This window comes from Stigmatopora nigra, chromosome 20 (assembly GCF_051989575.1).
Source record: "Stigmatopora nigra isolate UIUO_SnigA chromosome 20, RoL_Snig_1.1, whole genome shotgun sequence".
NCBI lineage: Eukaryota > Metazoa > Chordata > Actinopteri > Syngnathiformes > Syngnathidae > Stigmatopora > Stigmatopora nigra.
The window spans coordinates 4,056,248-4,072,804 of NC_135527.1; the positions used below are offsets into that span (position 1 = coordinate 4,056,248).

Sequence of the window (16,557 nt, forward strand, 5' to 3'; positions counted from 1 at the left end):
TCTGTGTCGGTGGTTTCCCACTCCTTTTTCTGGCAGGATTTAGGCCACAAGATTTGAGGCTTCCGTCCGTTCATCTTCCTCTCTATTGCCATCTGTGGCTGGATGGGCTCTGGGCTCATGTCCGTTGGTGGATCCGTGCTTGGTTGAGCTTCGTCTGGGGTTCTGATACCCTGTGAACTGTGGTGAGTGTCCCGCCACTGGGCTTCACTCGACTTATTTGTCCTACCTCTGAGGAAGTAGTGGTCAATGCGAGGCCCCTCGCTATATATATATATATATATATATATATATATATATATATATATATATATATATATATATATATATATATATATATATATATATATATATATATATATATATATATATATATATATATATATATATATATATATATATATATATATATATATATATATATATATATATATATATATATATATATATATATATATATATATATATATATATATATATATATATATATATATATATATATATATATATATACATATTTTTATATATATATTCTCTAATTTTTTACACGGTCCTCACACAACTGCTAACTAAACCCTTTAATATTGGTAGTAGCGTTCCACTTTTGTATTAAAGATGTGAACAAAAAAGTAATGAGAGAAATGAGGATATGATTTATTAATGTTTAATAAAAAAAACATGTGAAAATGTGTCCTGCACCGCTGAATTAGTTCCCTCGGCGGCCGTTAATATGGAAGACGTAATACTCGTGTTCGTCTGCCAGATGGCGGCAAGAGCATTTCCTACCAGGGCCAAAAGCTGTCCAATTGTACTACATTTTACACTTTGACCTGTGCCCTGTGCCTGTATGTGAATATATGTGCCATGTTGCATTTGTATGATATTTAATCGCTTAATAGGGGGAATTGCAGTCATTAATAAGGGGTGCATTTATTTGAGGTGGACAGGTATGTAAGAATCTTGAAACATGGACAGTGGTAGTTGTGAGACAGCCAATTGAATTATATATATATATATATATATATATATATATATATATATATATATATATATATATATATATATATATATATATATATATATATATATATATATATATATATATATATATATATATATATATATATATATATATATATGTATATATGTATATATATATATATATATATATATATATATATATATATATATATATATATATATATATATATATATATATTGTTACGGCTGGCAGCCTGGACACACACCAGTAGGAGGTGTTTTATCTCCAGCTCTGGCTCCACCCCTGTGACAGAGCCCTGCCCAGGCCAAACACAGCTGTAATTAATTCCCCAATCATCCCTCCTGACCTTATTTAAAGCCTTTTCAGTAGTCAGTTCACCCCCTTCTTGCCCTGGCCCTTGCCTTGCTGAGTTGCAGGCTTGTGAGTACGTTACTCCATGTTATATTTTGTATGTGTTGTTAATGATTTTGGGTTGCATAGGGGGACTTGAGATAAGTTTAGACACCCTTGGGTATACATATAGTTTGTGCATTTAGACACAGTTATTCCCCTGTCTAGATTATATTACATCAGTTTAACGGTGGCATCCTTCGGTCTGATTTCCTGTATTTTTGTGGGTGTTCATTTGGACACCTGTCTGGGAGGGGGTTTTACCGTGTTTATTTGAGGGTGCCACTTTAATATCTCGTGCTTCCCCTATGTTATCCCGTAGTCTGTTTTGTTGACTTTATTGTAAATAAAAATAACTGAAGGCTACTTGCAGTGTGTGTCCGAGCTCATCTTTGACCGAACCTGTCTGCTGTGATAGTTGCGACTCTCTGGTATATCATACCCCAGGGGGAGTCGTAACAAGTGGGGGCTCGTCCGGGAGATCATTAAGATCTGTTATCACAGCAGCAGTTTGGTCATTGGTGGTACGGACTGCATGTGCAGTAGGCCGGTGAAGGCAGGATGGAGAAAGATGAGGTAGGCAGGGATGGTGTCACCTTGAATGTAAAGGCTCTAGTTATAAATCCAAGGGCTTGTTTAAAAGGAAAACCAGAGGAATATGGTGCTGTATCTATTGGGGAAAATGCCCCCATTGCTCTAAAGATATTACGTATGCAATATGAGGCTAGGGAAAGGGAGTATGCTCATCAGCTGGCCCTCAAGAAAATGGAGTTTGATTTGCAATATGCCCATCAGCTGGCCCTCAAGAAAATGGAGTTTGAGATTGAACTAAAAAGGCGGGAGATTGAACTCTCAAAGAGTTCTAATATGGTAGAAAGTAAGGGGTTTAAAGTTAGTGAAAGCCTTCCGCTTGTACAGCCTTTCAGTGAGACGAACGTCGAGGCGTGGTTTGGTGCGTTTGAACGGATAGCACTGTCCAATAAATGGCCAGAAGAGGGCTGGGCTCTAGTCTTACAAAGGAAACTGTCAGGGAAAGGCCTTGAAGCTTTAAGTACACTGTCGATAGAAGACAGGTTGGTATATGATAAGGTAGCTAGAGCAGTGTTGCGCGTTTATGAACTGGTGCCTGAGACGTACCGCCAAAAGTTCAGAAATCACAAATTAAAGCCTGGACAGGCCGTGGCTGAGTTTGGCCATGAGAAAGAAAAAGCTTTGGAGCTTGAGCGTGTAGAGAAAGCACGTGTAGCTCAAGAATGGCTTGAGAAAAAAAAAGCTTTGGAGCTTGAGCGTGTAGAGAAAGCACGTGTAGCTCAAGAATGGCTTGCAAAAGAAAAAGCTTTGGAGCTTGAGCGTGTAGAGAAAGCACGTGTAGCTCAAGAATGGCTTGAGAAAAAAAAAGCTTTGGAGCTTGAGCGTGTAGAGAAAGCACGTGTAGCTCAAGAATGGCTTGCAAAAGAAAAAGCTTTGGAGTTAGAGCGTGTAGAGAAAGCACGTGTGGAGCAAGAATGGCTTGCGAGAGAAAAAGCTTTGGAGTTTGCACGTTTAGAGAAAGCACGTCTTGAGCAAGAACGGCTTGAGAAAGAAAGAGTTTTGGAATCTAAGAGGCAAGAGAGAGAAAAAGCTTTGGAGCTTGAGCGTGTAGAGAAAGCACGTGTAGCTCAAGAATGGCTTGCAAAAGAAAAAGCTTTGGAGTTAGAGCGTGTAGAGAAAGCACGTGTGGAGCAAGAATGGCTTGCGAGAGAAAAAGCTTTGGAGTTTGCACGTCTAGAGAAAGCACGTCTTGAGCAAGAACGGCTTGAGAAAGAAAGAGTTTTGGAATCTAAGAGGCAAGAGAGAAAAAGCTTTGGAGTTTGCACGTTTAGAGAAAGCACGTCTTGAGCAAGAACGGCTTGAGAAAGAAAGAGTTTTGGAATTTAAGAGGCAAGAGAAAGAAAAAGCCTTGGAGCAAGATCGACTAGAAAGAGAAAAAGCCTTGGAGCAAGATCGACTAGAAAGAGAAAAGGCCTTAGAGCAAGATCGACTAGAAAGAGAAAAGGCCTTGAAAGCAGAGCGAAAAGAAAAAGAACTGATTGAAAGAGAAAATATTTTGGAGCAGGAAAATTTAGAAAGAAAAAAATTGGAGCAAGAGCGGCTTGAAAAAGAACAAAGCAAGAAGAAAATGTCCGCCGCGGAGATCAGCCTGCAGAAAGCACCCCAAGTTTCGGTGCCGAGGCCACGCAAAGTACTCCTGTCGCCCCTGGGGCCGCCAGTCGCACCCGTGCCGAAGCCACTAACCAGGCTTCCGGTGCCGGCCGGCCTTCCAGGCACAGTTCTTTCTAGCACTGTTCTGCCCAGCACCGTTCTGGCCAGCGACTGCCCGCCCAGAAGTGGTAGCAATGCTCCGGCGCCCCTGGATGATGGTGCCGGCGACTGCAAGAGCGGCAAAGCTCTGGCACCCCTGGACGAGGGAGTTGGCGACCCTCCAAGCAACCAGGGTAAGGTGCCTGACCGTTCTAAAATTCTAGTGTCTCCTAAAGGAAGGGGGCTTGGCCAAGACTTAAAGGACTGGCACGGACGCCCGCCAGACCGGCCAGGCATTGTCATCGGCTGGCGCGGACGCCCGCCGGACCGACCTCTTCCTCGTCTCGTTTCTGGCTGGCATGGACGCCCGCCAGATCGGCCACGGCTCATCACCGGCCGGCACGGACGCCCGCCAGACCGGCCAGGCATTGTCATCGGCTGGCGCGGACGCCCGCCGGACCGACCTCTTCCTCGTCTCGTTTCTGGCTGGCGTGGACGCCCGCCAGATCGGTCACAGCTCATAACCGGCCGGCGCGGACGCCCGCCAGACCGGCCACGCCTTGTCCTCGGCTGGCGTGGACGCCCGCCAGATCGGCCACGGCTCATCACCGGCCGGCGCGGACGCCCGCCGGACCGGCCGCGCCTTGTCATCGGCTGGCGCGGACGCCCACCGGACAATGCCCTATCTCAAGTTTAGGAGAGTTTTAACAGGAGTGTATTGATTGATTGGGGCAGGTTGGTGGTTCGGTTTCGTCAACAGGTTGACTCTTGAGGGGGGAGGTGTTACGGCTGGCAGCCTGGACACACACCAGTAGGAGGTGTTTTATCTCCAGCTCTGGCTCCACCCCTGTGACAGAGCCCTGCCCAGGCCAAACACAGCTGTAATTAATTCCCCAATCATCCCTCCTGACCTTATTTAAAGCCTTTTCAGTAGTCAGTTCACTCCCTTCTTGCCCTGGCCCTTGCCTTGCTGAGTTGCAGGCTTGTGAGTACGTTACTCCATGTTATATTTTGTATGTGTTGTTAATGATTTTGGGTTGCATAGGGGGACTTGAGATAAGTTTAGACACCCTTGGGTATACATATAGTTTGTGCATTTAGACACAGTTATTCCCCTGTCTAGATTATATTACATCAGTTTAACGGTGGCATCCTTCGGTCTGATTTCCTGTATTTTTGTGGGTGTTCATTTGGACACCTGTCTGGGAGGGGGTTTTACCGTGTTTATTTGAGGGTGCCACTTTAATATCTCGTGCTTCCCCTATGTTATCCCGTAGTCTGTTTTGTTGACTTTATTGTAAATAAAAATAACTGAAGGCTACTTGCAGTGTGTGTCCGAGCTCATCTTTGACCGAACCTGTCTGCTGTGATAGTTGCGACTCTCTGGTATATCATACCCCAGGGGGAGTCGTAACATATATATATATATATATATACATATATATATACATATATATATATATATATATATATATATATATATATATATATATATATATATATATATATATATATATATATATATATATATATATATATATATATATATATATATATATATATATATATATGAGGTATTTTGCTTCTGCAAAAAAAGAAATGATGGTATGTAGCAGAGAATGGTTTCGATCCATTGACCTCTGGGTTATGGGCCCAGCACACTTCCGCTGCGCCACTCTGCCTCGTCTCAACTACGATATGACAAGCTGACTCACAAAATTAATCAATCAGACTAATCCAAGCAGACATACATAGGCACATGACGATTCCCACCTGCTGACTGAGCTCCTGAGGACCACCAGCACATGCACCTAGGTCTTGAATGTGGACTGTCACATCCACGGTGAGTTCTGCAATTTACAGTCATCCATTTTTCAGTTAAGAACTTCCATTTCAATGAAAAACACAAATACAAGACGTTCGGCGGCACAATTAACATAATCAAGATAACAGCTAATAGCTAATGTTACTATACAAATTGAGCAGGAAGACATTTTTCGTTTTACCAGTATGAAATGTTGTGTGTTTTTTAAAGGTGTTCTTGTGATTGAATGTTTGACCACACACTGGGCAGGGGAAACGTTTTTTTCTCCTGTGTGGATTTGTTCTGTGATGCTTTAAATTGGCCTTCCAAGTGAATTTGTAAATACAAACTGACAAAGAAAATATGTTTAACCTGTCTGGGTTCTTTTGTTTGTTTTAAAGTCTTTTGACAACTGAATTTTATACAACAGACTGAGCAGGAAAAGGGTTTTTTACCTATGTAGGTTTTCAATATTATAAAAACATAGTTAATCATACCACATGCCAGAAAGCTGTCACAAGCATAATACCCCTGTGCATCTTCCCAAATTAAAACTTTCTATAAACGTTACAAACGTATGCCGCACAATGTTTGCAGTTGTTTAAATATATAGATATCATCTAATCTGTTTAGTTAATCTGATAAGATTCATGTCAGAAACTGTATTGTAAAATAAATTCAATATTAACATTTCGATATTGAAAAGGGGCCTATATTTATTGCTTGACATATGTGCAATTGTCTTTGTTATATGATTTAAGATTTCTGCTGCTAAATCTCTGACGCCAAAACTTGGGGGTTATGCTTCTAAGTACTGTGTTCCTAAATTGTTTTGTTGTGATTTGGAAAAAAAGAATCATTTTCAAAGTGACATTACCCATCACATTCAAATTTAATATTGTCGCGTATATTTTCATAGGTTAAAAAGTGGATGAACTTAATACAGTGGAACCTCGGTTATCGCAGTTAATGGGGACCGAGACCACCTGGGAAAACTTAAAATCCGCGAGGTAGTGGCGCCCCTTCAAAAATGCTTAAAAAAGCGTATACACGTGCACAAAAGCACCACCAAACTATATGCTGTTCATTCAGGTGTTTATTTCTACATCAGAATGCAGGTGCCATGTTGATGCATACAAACAAATCAAATACAGCATAGTAAAAAACTGTAAAATATGTTGTCTGTTTACAATAACAATTGAGGGTCTAGAACACTGTTCTTCCAAACAATTTACTGACGAACAACCAATTATCGTTATTCAGCTTTGAAAAACAAGCCAACACTACAATTAACTAACACAATTAGCTAACATAGCAGTCCGGATTGAGGATCTTCTGCTGTTTTTTGCCCGTTAGAAACATCGTTATTGGGTGTTGTGAACGTTGTTTTTTTTTTTTGGTCGATGAAGATGCGCCTATAAACCGTCATGACGTCATCAATGCGATTGCTTAACTCGACGGCTCTTACCATGTTATCGTCCATTTCTTTGTCCTTTTTTGGAGGTCTTTGGCAGCATTGAAGAGATCCTGCAAATTATGCAAAGTAAGGCCACCTTCGTCAGCTTCCTCACCCTCGTCGGTGGCAGCCTCGTCTTCCTCCTCACTCGCCGATTTGGTCATTTCCTGTAGGTCCTCCTCTGTCAGTGGGTCCGTCATATCCGAGAAACTTTCAGTCTGTACCAACCGAGCCAGCCTGACAGCCTTATCAATGGCCGAGTGATGGATTTTGTTAGGCGTGAAACCCTCATAGTCTTGAGTGATTTTGTATGGCCACAATTTCTTCCAGCAGGAGATGAGTGTCTGTTCTTTCATGTCCTTTTGGGCATTCTGAATATTAGTCAGACACGTAGCTATGTTGTAGTCCTTCCAATAAGATTTGATGCTGAAGGTCTCGTCGGGCTCTTCAATGGAGGAGAGGAGACTCTCCATTGTCGACCAGATTGTCGGGCTACGCTCGCGTAGCTATTTCCTGCTCTCAACCTGTCCAATGAAATCACTTTTTCGTTAATGGTTTCAAGAGCGTTTGGGAGGCATCACTAAGGGCTTTACAAAACTTTTACACTCACTTGGCGAGAAGCGTACTGTATAGCACAAGATAAGCGTGGACTGAGAATGGGCATCGGGAGAAGCTTGGGCTACTGTAGTGAATGGGCCAATGGGGAGTCGAGTAGTTCAGTGAGTATTCAGCTGGCCAATCAGCTTGCGTTTATGCCCGTGATGCTTTGCGCATACGTGCATTCTTTGTTTTACAATTTTCTAATTGAATATTTGTTTTCAAATTTTGTAAATTAATGTAATTTCTAATTTTAATTTAATATTTTTCATTATTTATTTATTTTTACATTTAAAAAAAACTTGAAGCTCTGAAGCCGCGATGGGTGAACCGCGAAGTAGCGAGATCCCAATATAATTTCATGAGTCCATCATCCAAACTGCATGCTTCTACTTGATCTCGATCAGCTTCGGATGATGTATCCCATATGGTCTAGCGGTCAGGATTCCTGGTTTTCACCCAGGTGGCCCGGGTTTGACTCCCGGTATGGGAAACCTAGTGCTATGTGGATGGACTGAGAGCTTTTGACTTTCTATCATTTCCAGAAACAAATCCCACAAGCCTTTCCCACTTCTAGCCGAGTAGATGTCTATTGCAAATGATGTGGTAATTTAATGAGTCTGTCATCAAAGCTTTATACTTCTTATGAAATATCCCATATGGTCTAGGGGTCAGGATTCCTAGTTTTCACCTAGGTAGTCCGGGTTCAACTCCAGGTATGGGAAACTTTGAATTAGATGTCTGGAATCAGAAATATTGGACCACTATACCTTCCAGAAACTAACCCCAATTATTCGCCATAAGGCGAGGTAGAACAACCATCTAAAACTAATGACAACTTTTAGGGTCGGCAGACTCGAAGTGAGGAGGTGAGTGAGCAGATCCGTAGTCGACTGTTAAAACTGGAGAAGGAGAACCAAAGTCTTCTCCAGACTGTGGAAGAGCTCAGAGTGGTCCATATTCACAATAGCATGCAGTCCCACAAACATACTCACTACAGTGAAAAGGATGATGCCCAACAGTCACTTTTGTGTCGTGGCTGGAAGTTTTTGATAAAGGAAAACATGACATTTACACAGCTAGTGAAACAGCAGATATTTAATACCTTGCCGTCTGGAGTTTTCATGAGCATCAGCTCACAGAAGAGAATGTGAGGCAACAAGTTCGGAAGACTGTTCAGAATAACCAACAAGTGGAGAGACATTTGGAATGTACTGATGTCATCTTTTGTGGGGGAGAGTGTGACATGCTAAAGTGTATAAGTTATTTATGATAGTGTGTGACATGCTGAAGTGTTTAAATCTATAATTGCTTAATTATATTTCATTCCTTGGATTGTTGGTCATTTGCTTCAAATATTGCCCGTGAAAAGTGACAGCTGATTTCATCAACAATAAGTAAAAAGTATATTCTAGATTTGTATCTCTACAGAGCAGATTTTTCCGCAGTATCAAAGTAATTAAAAAAAGACAAGTAGACTCTAGACTTGGCAAATAATGTGTCGACTGCGGGGGAAGCGCTTTGTTGCGGCGGCTGCTGATTATATTGGAATGAAACATGTGGGCCGTGGGGCGGCCGATTTGTACAAGCGACAAATATTTTTTGGGCCCCTTCCATGAAGACGTTACAATAATTGGCCTTGGGGGTCCTAAAGCAAAAATGGTGTTTGCTATGATATTGTTGTGCTTGCAGTATATTTTTGATTATGGGGTCTTGGCAAAATATTGTGATATAGTTGGATATCGGATGAGGAATTAATTTAGCTTATTAATGAAAGTCCTCTCTAAAATGTGTTATATACAGGGAAAAAAGAGATGACATTTCAATTCATTTGGGACCTCGCTGGGGAGGAATAAAAGACTAAACAAAACAAAAAGATAAGAACGCTGATTTCGCAGCGAGCGTCAAGGTCACAGGTAGCGGCTAAAGCATTTCATAATAAGAGCAAAACATGGTCTGCAAGAAATGCAGGGTTATGCAAATGCTTTCACATTCATTTTTCGGGTTTTAAACAGAAATGTATATTAAGGTGATAGAAAATCTGTTTAGTAAAAGGTTGATTTGGTAAAAGCTTTGGATTTGGGAATTCAGCAAAATGGCCATTTTTGAGCAATTGTGGGTTTCAAAGGGCTCTTAATTAAAGAAAACTAGCCTTTGGAGGATAAAAGAATATTAATACTATTTTTGAATGGTTGGATTGTTCAAAATACTTTAACGTAGGGGGTTGGCTGGCTAAAAGAAAAGAAAAGAAAACAAAAATGTATATTATGGTATTTTGGTGACCATTTTTAGGTCTTTTATTAAACATTGAAAATTGTAATTAGGAAATGCCTAGCAAGAGGTTGATTTCTCGGATTTAATTGTTGTAGATTTTTATTGTGGTAACAGAGAGCTATATGAAATGACTCTTATCTTAAGTAAACATCGTATCAGGTGATTTGCAAGGTATATCTTAGGTATTGAGAGTTATTTGGTTGTTAATAATATCAAACAGCGAATTTAACAATGCAATCACAATCGAGCCTGAAAACTGAGTGCAGCACAGTAGAGAGTGAGAACATTGGAGAGACCCTTCAATGGTCTCAAGAACATAATCACTTCAACAAACTTCTTGTGTTCACAATTCTTTTTAATGTGGGTTCAAATTACCGTGGTACCTTGAGAAACGACCTTAATGCGTTCAGGGACTGAGCCCGTCGAAATGAACTACCGTATTTTCACGACTATGAGAGTGGTTATCACGTTGGCGTTACAGTTCCGAGGTCATGGGTTCAAAATACACACAAGAACTCATACAGGTGAAAAAACATAGTCAGGACGAATGTACTCAATGGACGTTTTCAACTTTTAGTACTATGCGTGTGATTTTATCTAATACAAGAGTGTTGGAGTGTGGGAGAATTTGGAATTTTGCTGGATGTTCAAATACTTATATTGAACTCACTGAATTAGGTAATAAAGACACAATAGGATGCTTTTTGTATTGAAAGAAACTTTCATCATGGCCAATAATAGATGTATGGATACTGTGCTGTCTAAATAAAAAAAATGTGATTTCTCTTTGAAGCACACTTTTGATAAATTATAAAGACACAAATGTCCCACCCAAAACATGGCCCAAACACAAAACTTTACCTCAATCAAAAAATCAGTTTTAAACAGTGGGAAATAGTGCTTGAGTGCATTTATTATAATGTTAGCTATCACTTTGCATTCAAACACATTTTTTCTTTGATTGAATTAGTTTTGTTAATTATAGTTAGGTTATTTTTGAGTTGTTCAAATGCACAACACTATTTTGATTGAGGAATTTTGTTAATGAATATTAAGACAATAATTATACAAATAGAATCACAAATGTGCCTCCTTTAATTTTGTTTAACAATATACTCACAATTAAAAAATAATCCAGAATTATCAGAGAAGAGTTATTTTTTCAATGAACTGGTTCCTTTTAATTCTGCTGGGCAAAATACCCCCCACCTACTACTTAATGTATAGCAACTAGCACCCTAGTAGGCTACTGTAGCACTATCTTTGCACTGATGGTGAATGACTGTTGGAGGAAGAGCACTCTGTCTTCCTTCTCGGGTTCCATTAATTTCGGATGTGGAAGATGTTGGGTGTCCAAATACAGGCTGGAGACGATGAAAAATGACTTTGAAGGTTTGATTACAGAATATTCTGGGCACAGGTTAACCACAGGCAATGCTGTCATCCACAAATGTGCCGAGACAGACAACTTTCATTCCTCTACTTCATACAGTAACCAATAAATTAATGTTGGGTTTATTCTGTATTGCTATTATAATAGTCGTATTAATTCATTTCTTTGTTAAATCATTCTCTTTCTATTCTCTGTATTAATTCCTTTCTTTGTTTAAATCATTCTCTTTCTATTTTCAAAGTGTTGCGAGGTCACGAGTATTGCCAAGTCATCTTTAACCTGGACGGCCTGTTCCAGGATGGTTATACAAACAATCCAACCAATCTGGGTCTTTGAGATTTGGTGGGCCCTTGGTGACGAGGCCAGGGCTATTCGGCCAATAACAAGAATGTTGTTATCGTTATGTAACCGTGCATTTCGGATTTTTCTGTATGTAACCATTATATGATTATGATTATATTATATGATTCTTAGGTCAAGGAAGTTGTATAATTACTCTAATCTAAATGTTGTTAGGTCTAGTCTCCTGTTTTTGTTATTGGTAAAATACTTTGATTGTTATTGTAGTCCCAGATGTTGTTTTTGCTCATACGTGATGGAATGATCAACAACTCTGTAAATTGTTTTGATTCATGGCAATAAGAGGCGTACGAAAACGTCTATTCGAGGAGACGTTCGGAAGTTGTAAGGTGACACTTGCTGAAACTCTCCCCTTCGGAGGCCTTTACCCATTGTATCCATTTCTATTTAATTAAATGTCAATAATTGAATAAGATGTCTGCCTGCAGTTATTGATAATTACGGACGAAGGTAATTATTAATGAACCTAACAATTAATAACTGGCAAATAGAAGATAACGACAATGTTGCAAGTCTTCAAGGATAAGCCATTTGTTATGAACCGGCAAACATAAGATAATGACAATGTTTTAAGTGTGCAAGGACACATCTGGCTACAGGACAGAGCTCTACTAAGGAGAAGCTTGAGACTCATGGAGTCATAACTAGAAACAGGCAAAATACACATTTCAATATGAGACCCACTTCATGACCCAGCTATTTGCAAAGCCCCTCTTTTTAGGCAATGAATCGAATATTTGTCCCAATATCAGTGGTGTGCCGTCAGGGCCTCCAAGGCCTTCTCTGCTGGCCTAAGAAATATCTGAATGACCGGCTGATGTTAATTATATTTTGTTCACAAATAATTGTAATTACTATTAAATAATTCCACATTGTCTGTTTGCTTCCTCTCATTTATTTTCCCCAAGGTTGCTCTTCTTCCAGATGTGTGTTTTCATATTGAAGCATTTAACCCAGATATGTCAAAGTGACGGTCCGGGGGGCAAATCTGGCCCGCCGCATCATTTTGTGTGGCCCAGGAAAATAGTAAAAACAACCCTCATAAGATATTGCAAGGCTGGCGAACAAGACACACAGAACCACATTTCTAAACTGTTAGACTGAACGCTTAAAATTATAAAGACATTGTTGATTCGTTTCCTGTCACTCTACTGCACAAGTGTCAAAGTGGCGGCCCGCCACAACATTTTGTGTTGGGAAAGTAAATCATGAGTGCCGACTTTCTATTTTAGGATCAAATTAAAATGAAGAGTATACATGTATATTACGTTTCCTGATTTTCCCCTTTTAAATCAATAATTGTAATGTTTTAATCTATTCTGTGTTTGTACTTCAAAATCATTTTGTAAAACCTAAAACTATATAAAAAAAGGCACAAATACACATTGTTTTAGATTTATACAAAAAACTGAATATTCAGGGCTTTTAATCCAGTTCTTCTCATCCATTTCTAGAAAATAAAAAAAAAATCTAAATATTAGAAAAAACAAGTTGCCGCAGCAGCCGTGATCTGCTCGGCCCAAAAATCAATGCATTGTAACTATTCGGCTGTTTATGGAGGCATCTCTTTTAGCAGAATGTTAAAAGCAAAATGTTGGTGGGGTTGAAACTAACACATCAGACTTTTTGACAGAGTCATTAACAATTTATATTTTTACATTGTAGTATTATTTAGATCCAAAATTTAAAAGTAAAAATACCTGAAAATGTCTATCATTTCTCATCTCATTTCTGAATCACTTTATCCTCATTAGTGGCACGGGACCCCCACGTACTGTAGCCAATCCCAGCTGTTTCCTGGCCAGAGGAGGGGGATATCCTGAATCAGTGGCCAGCTCACCACATGGCACAATTTAATTTCATATCCTAGACTTTTAAAACACAAAAATCTCTGAATTCTTTAACATTGTTACGCTTTTGATATGCGAAAAGGAGTCCCATAAAAAAATTCATTATGATTAACGCAAAGCTTGATGCACGGTCAGTGGCACAGTGGTGTGCAAACACGATACTCCTATTAGTGTGTTTGGGACTCAGCTCCCTCACCAATGGTTTCACATTCTGTCTTCCTGGTTAGTGAAGAGCCATAAGCACTAGGAACAAAACACTCTTGAACAGGGCAAGATTTATTGGCAGTGGTGGGATTTGAACCCACGCCTCCTGAGAGACTGGAGCCTAAATCCAGCGCCTTGGACCGCTCGGCCACACTACCTTCAATGATAAGGAGAGGGAGATTGGGCATCAGTAAATTGTAAATGAACCTTAAATACCCTTATATTTAAATATTGAAATGTGTTATTTGTTACTTGCAATACGATCAAACACAATGTACCATTTAAAGCAAATGTCCTTAAAATTACCTAACTTTTTCTCAAAATGTAGCTTTTCGATTTAGTGTCACGGCTGGCTAGACTCGAACTGGACTTCGAGCTGCTCTCTTCACGCTGTGGCATTAGGAGACCAAATTTAACATTATCAACCCCTCTGTTTAAAATCTGAATTGAGAACCTGGTGTGAGGTACTGAGACAGTAGAGGGCGATAATGCTACAGTGTACGTTGGCTGCCTCCAACCGTAAAACCTAAAGAGCAAGAAGGGGTGGGGTGTTCATTTTTCTGCATGGCTAGGATTTTAACTTTTTGTTTGTGCGCCTCTTGTTTCTCCTCAATTTGATTGAACTTAAATGAAACTAAACCTCGACAACATGCTCAAAATTAAATAGTTTGTGGAATCGGAGGCCAGTCCGTTTTTCTTCAATCCGTTTTGGGAGTCGTACTTTAGCCTAGCCTAGCTGGCAGCTAACAAAGGAACACGTCGTCTGCATCAGCACGTCGTCAAGCGAACACAAAAAAGTTTGGAAAAATTGCCTGCGAGAATGAAGCCGGTTGCGGAAAAGTTTCAGATGGAACTTAATAGCGTGAAAGAGGATCTCTCATGTCATCAACATTCTATTGTTTGCAAAATGATGCAAGTTAAAGTAGTTCTTCACAAACTCGAAGGTACGTTCACTTTAGTCATTATTGCATAATAGACTAATATATACTTTATGTTACACAATTGATATTTCATAATGAAATATTTAACAGGGTGGGCAATGTTTCTGATCGTGACTTTATTGAATGGATCGAAGCACGACAGCGCATAGCATTATGGGTAGAACTTAGAAGTGCTACAATGATGAATCACTAGATGTCGGCAACTGCTCTATATTCATTACTTTAATCTGTGACATCTTCCTTCCTTTAGGTTACTGTTCTGTAACTTTAAAGTAAAATTTTATTCACATTAAACATTGCTGCCCACCATGACTTATTTTTCTGAACATGAACTATTCTTGTACAGTGGTACCTCCACCTACGATGAAAGTTTCGATCGAATAATTTGCCTGCGATTTGATCAAAATTTCGAGATGCGACCAAGCCAGGTGGCCATGACATGAGTGGCTGTTTACCACTGTAGCGTCTTTTTTTGCCGCATCTCTTTTGTGTAACAGATATCTACGAGCTTTTGTGTAAAGTTACATTAAACATATGTTTGAGTGTGTATGTATATATTAATCCAAGTTAATTTAAATTTGTTAGTTTACGGGTGCATTTTGCAGATAGTTCAAAGCAAAGTAAATGGGATCATTAAGAATCATCAAATTAAATCATTAAGACAGAAAAGCAGCAAAAACACAAATTGCGCAAGAGGAGCTACCGCCATAGGCTGCCACTTGAACAGCGCCATCTTGGTTGCGGTAGCAAAAACGGATCCAGACTCAAAGATGTGATAAAAATTGAAACCACACACAGGAGGTCTTCCATAAGATGGGGAACGTCTGCAGACTGTGATCGAGGTAGAGAATATGCAGAGTCACTCTTCCAAGCTTATCCACACAGTTCCTCAGTAGTCTGGAGCTGAAGACAACAGTAGCAGAGTAAAATTCCTCAACTTGGTTTCCGGCCTGGTAAGCGCAGACAGCTCCTCCATCTTATCCCTTGATGGAAGGATTGGTCAGAGGTGTTGCTTCTTCTGCCGGCACGTTTGTCCTTTGCCGAATATCCACCGGTATTGAGGTGTTGCTCCTATTGCTGCGTATTGTAACAGCTAGTCTTATGTGTATGAGAGCGTAGGCATGGCTGAATGGTTCGAAAAAAGAAGTAGCAGAAAGAAGCCAAGCTAACAGAACAAGGAAGGTTGTAAGAACATCAAAGTATATAGTACAAAGTAAAGTAAAAATCAATGTATTATCAAATATTAAAATGTCATTAAAATAGATAGAAGGGCTGTAAAACCTGAAAGACATGAGTGGGCAGAAATACTGCCACCGGCAGCCGTGTGAAAGGCGCCATCTTGGAAAGAAAATAGATGAACTAATCGAGAGCAGCGATCAAACAATGATCTCAAAGTTGCGGCCTGAAGGCCAAGCCTGGCCCACTACCACTCCGTGGTGCGGCCTGCGAAAGTAGTTCAACATTTAATGCTAAAATTCAAATGCAACTTATAAATAAATCGAATATTAACTATCCTCAGAGATATTCACTACATCAATCCGCACAGATATTAAGGTATTGAGGCAAGACCGCTTCACCTCATAGAACTACCAGTACCATCAGAGGAGGGGATCGAGACCACCTTCGAAGGCAAGAAGGCAGAATACTTGAATCTGGCAGCCAAGTGCCAGAAAATTGTCTGGAAATGCACCATCTACCCAGTTGAGGTTTGCTGCCGAGGCTACGTTGGTCTTCTCCCACTGTTTTTGATCCCTTCATTCATTCATTCATTTTCTGATATGCTAAATCTTGTTATGGGGTGCATGAGCCTATCCCGGCTGCCTTCGGGCCAGAGGCGAGGAACACCTTGAATCGGTGCCCAGCCAATCGCAGAGCATGAGGAGAAAAACAACCATTCACGCTCACACTCGTACCTAAGGGAAATTAAGTGTCCAATCAGACTTTACCTCTATTCCAATCTCATTAATCCTCCAAATAATAACAGACCTGCTACTTAATAAAAGTTAAT

The 16,557-nt window shown here is 40.0% G+C and overlaps 2 non-coding genes across 2 annotated transcripts; one reads left to right on the plus strand and one right to left on the minus strand.

Moving 5' to 3' along the window:
• The first annotated feature begins 7,948 nt into the window (after window positions 1-7,948).
• On the plus strand, window positions 7,949-8,020 carry trnae-uuc (transfer RNA glutamic acid (anticodon UUC)). The gene has a single exon. It is a non-coding gene; the product is annotated as a tRNA-Glu (tRNA).
• Window positions 8,021-13,684: 5,664 nt separating this feature from the next.
• Window positions 13,685-13,766, minus strand: trnal-uag (transfer RNA leucine (anticodon UAG)). The gene has a single exon. It is a non-coding gene; the product is annotated as a tRNA-Leu (tRNA).
• Between the last annotated feature and the right edge of the window lie 2,791 nt (window positions 13,767-16,557).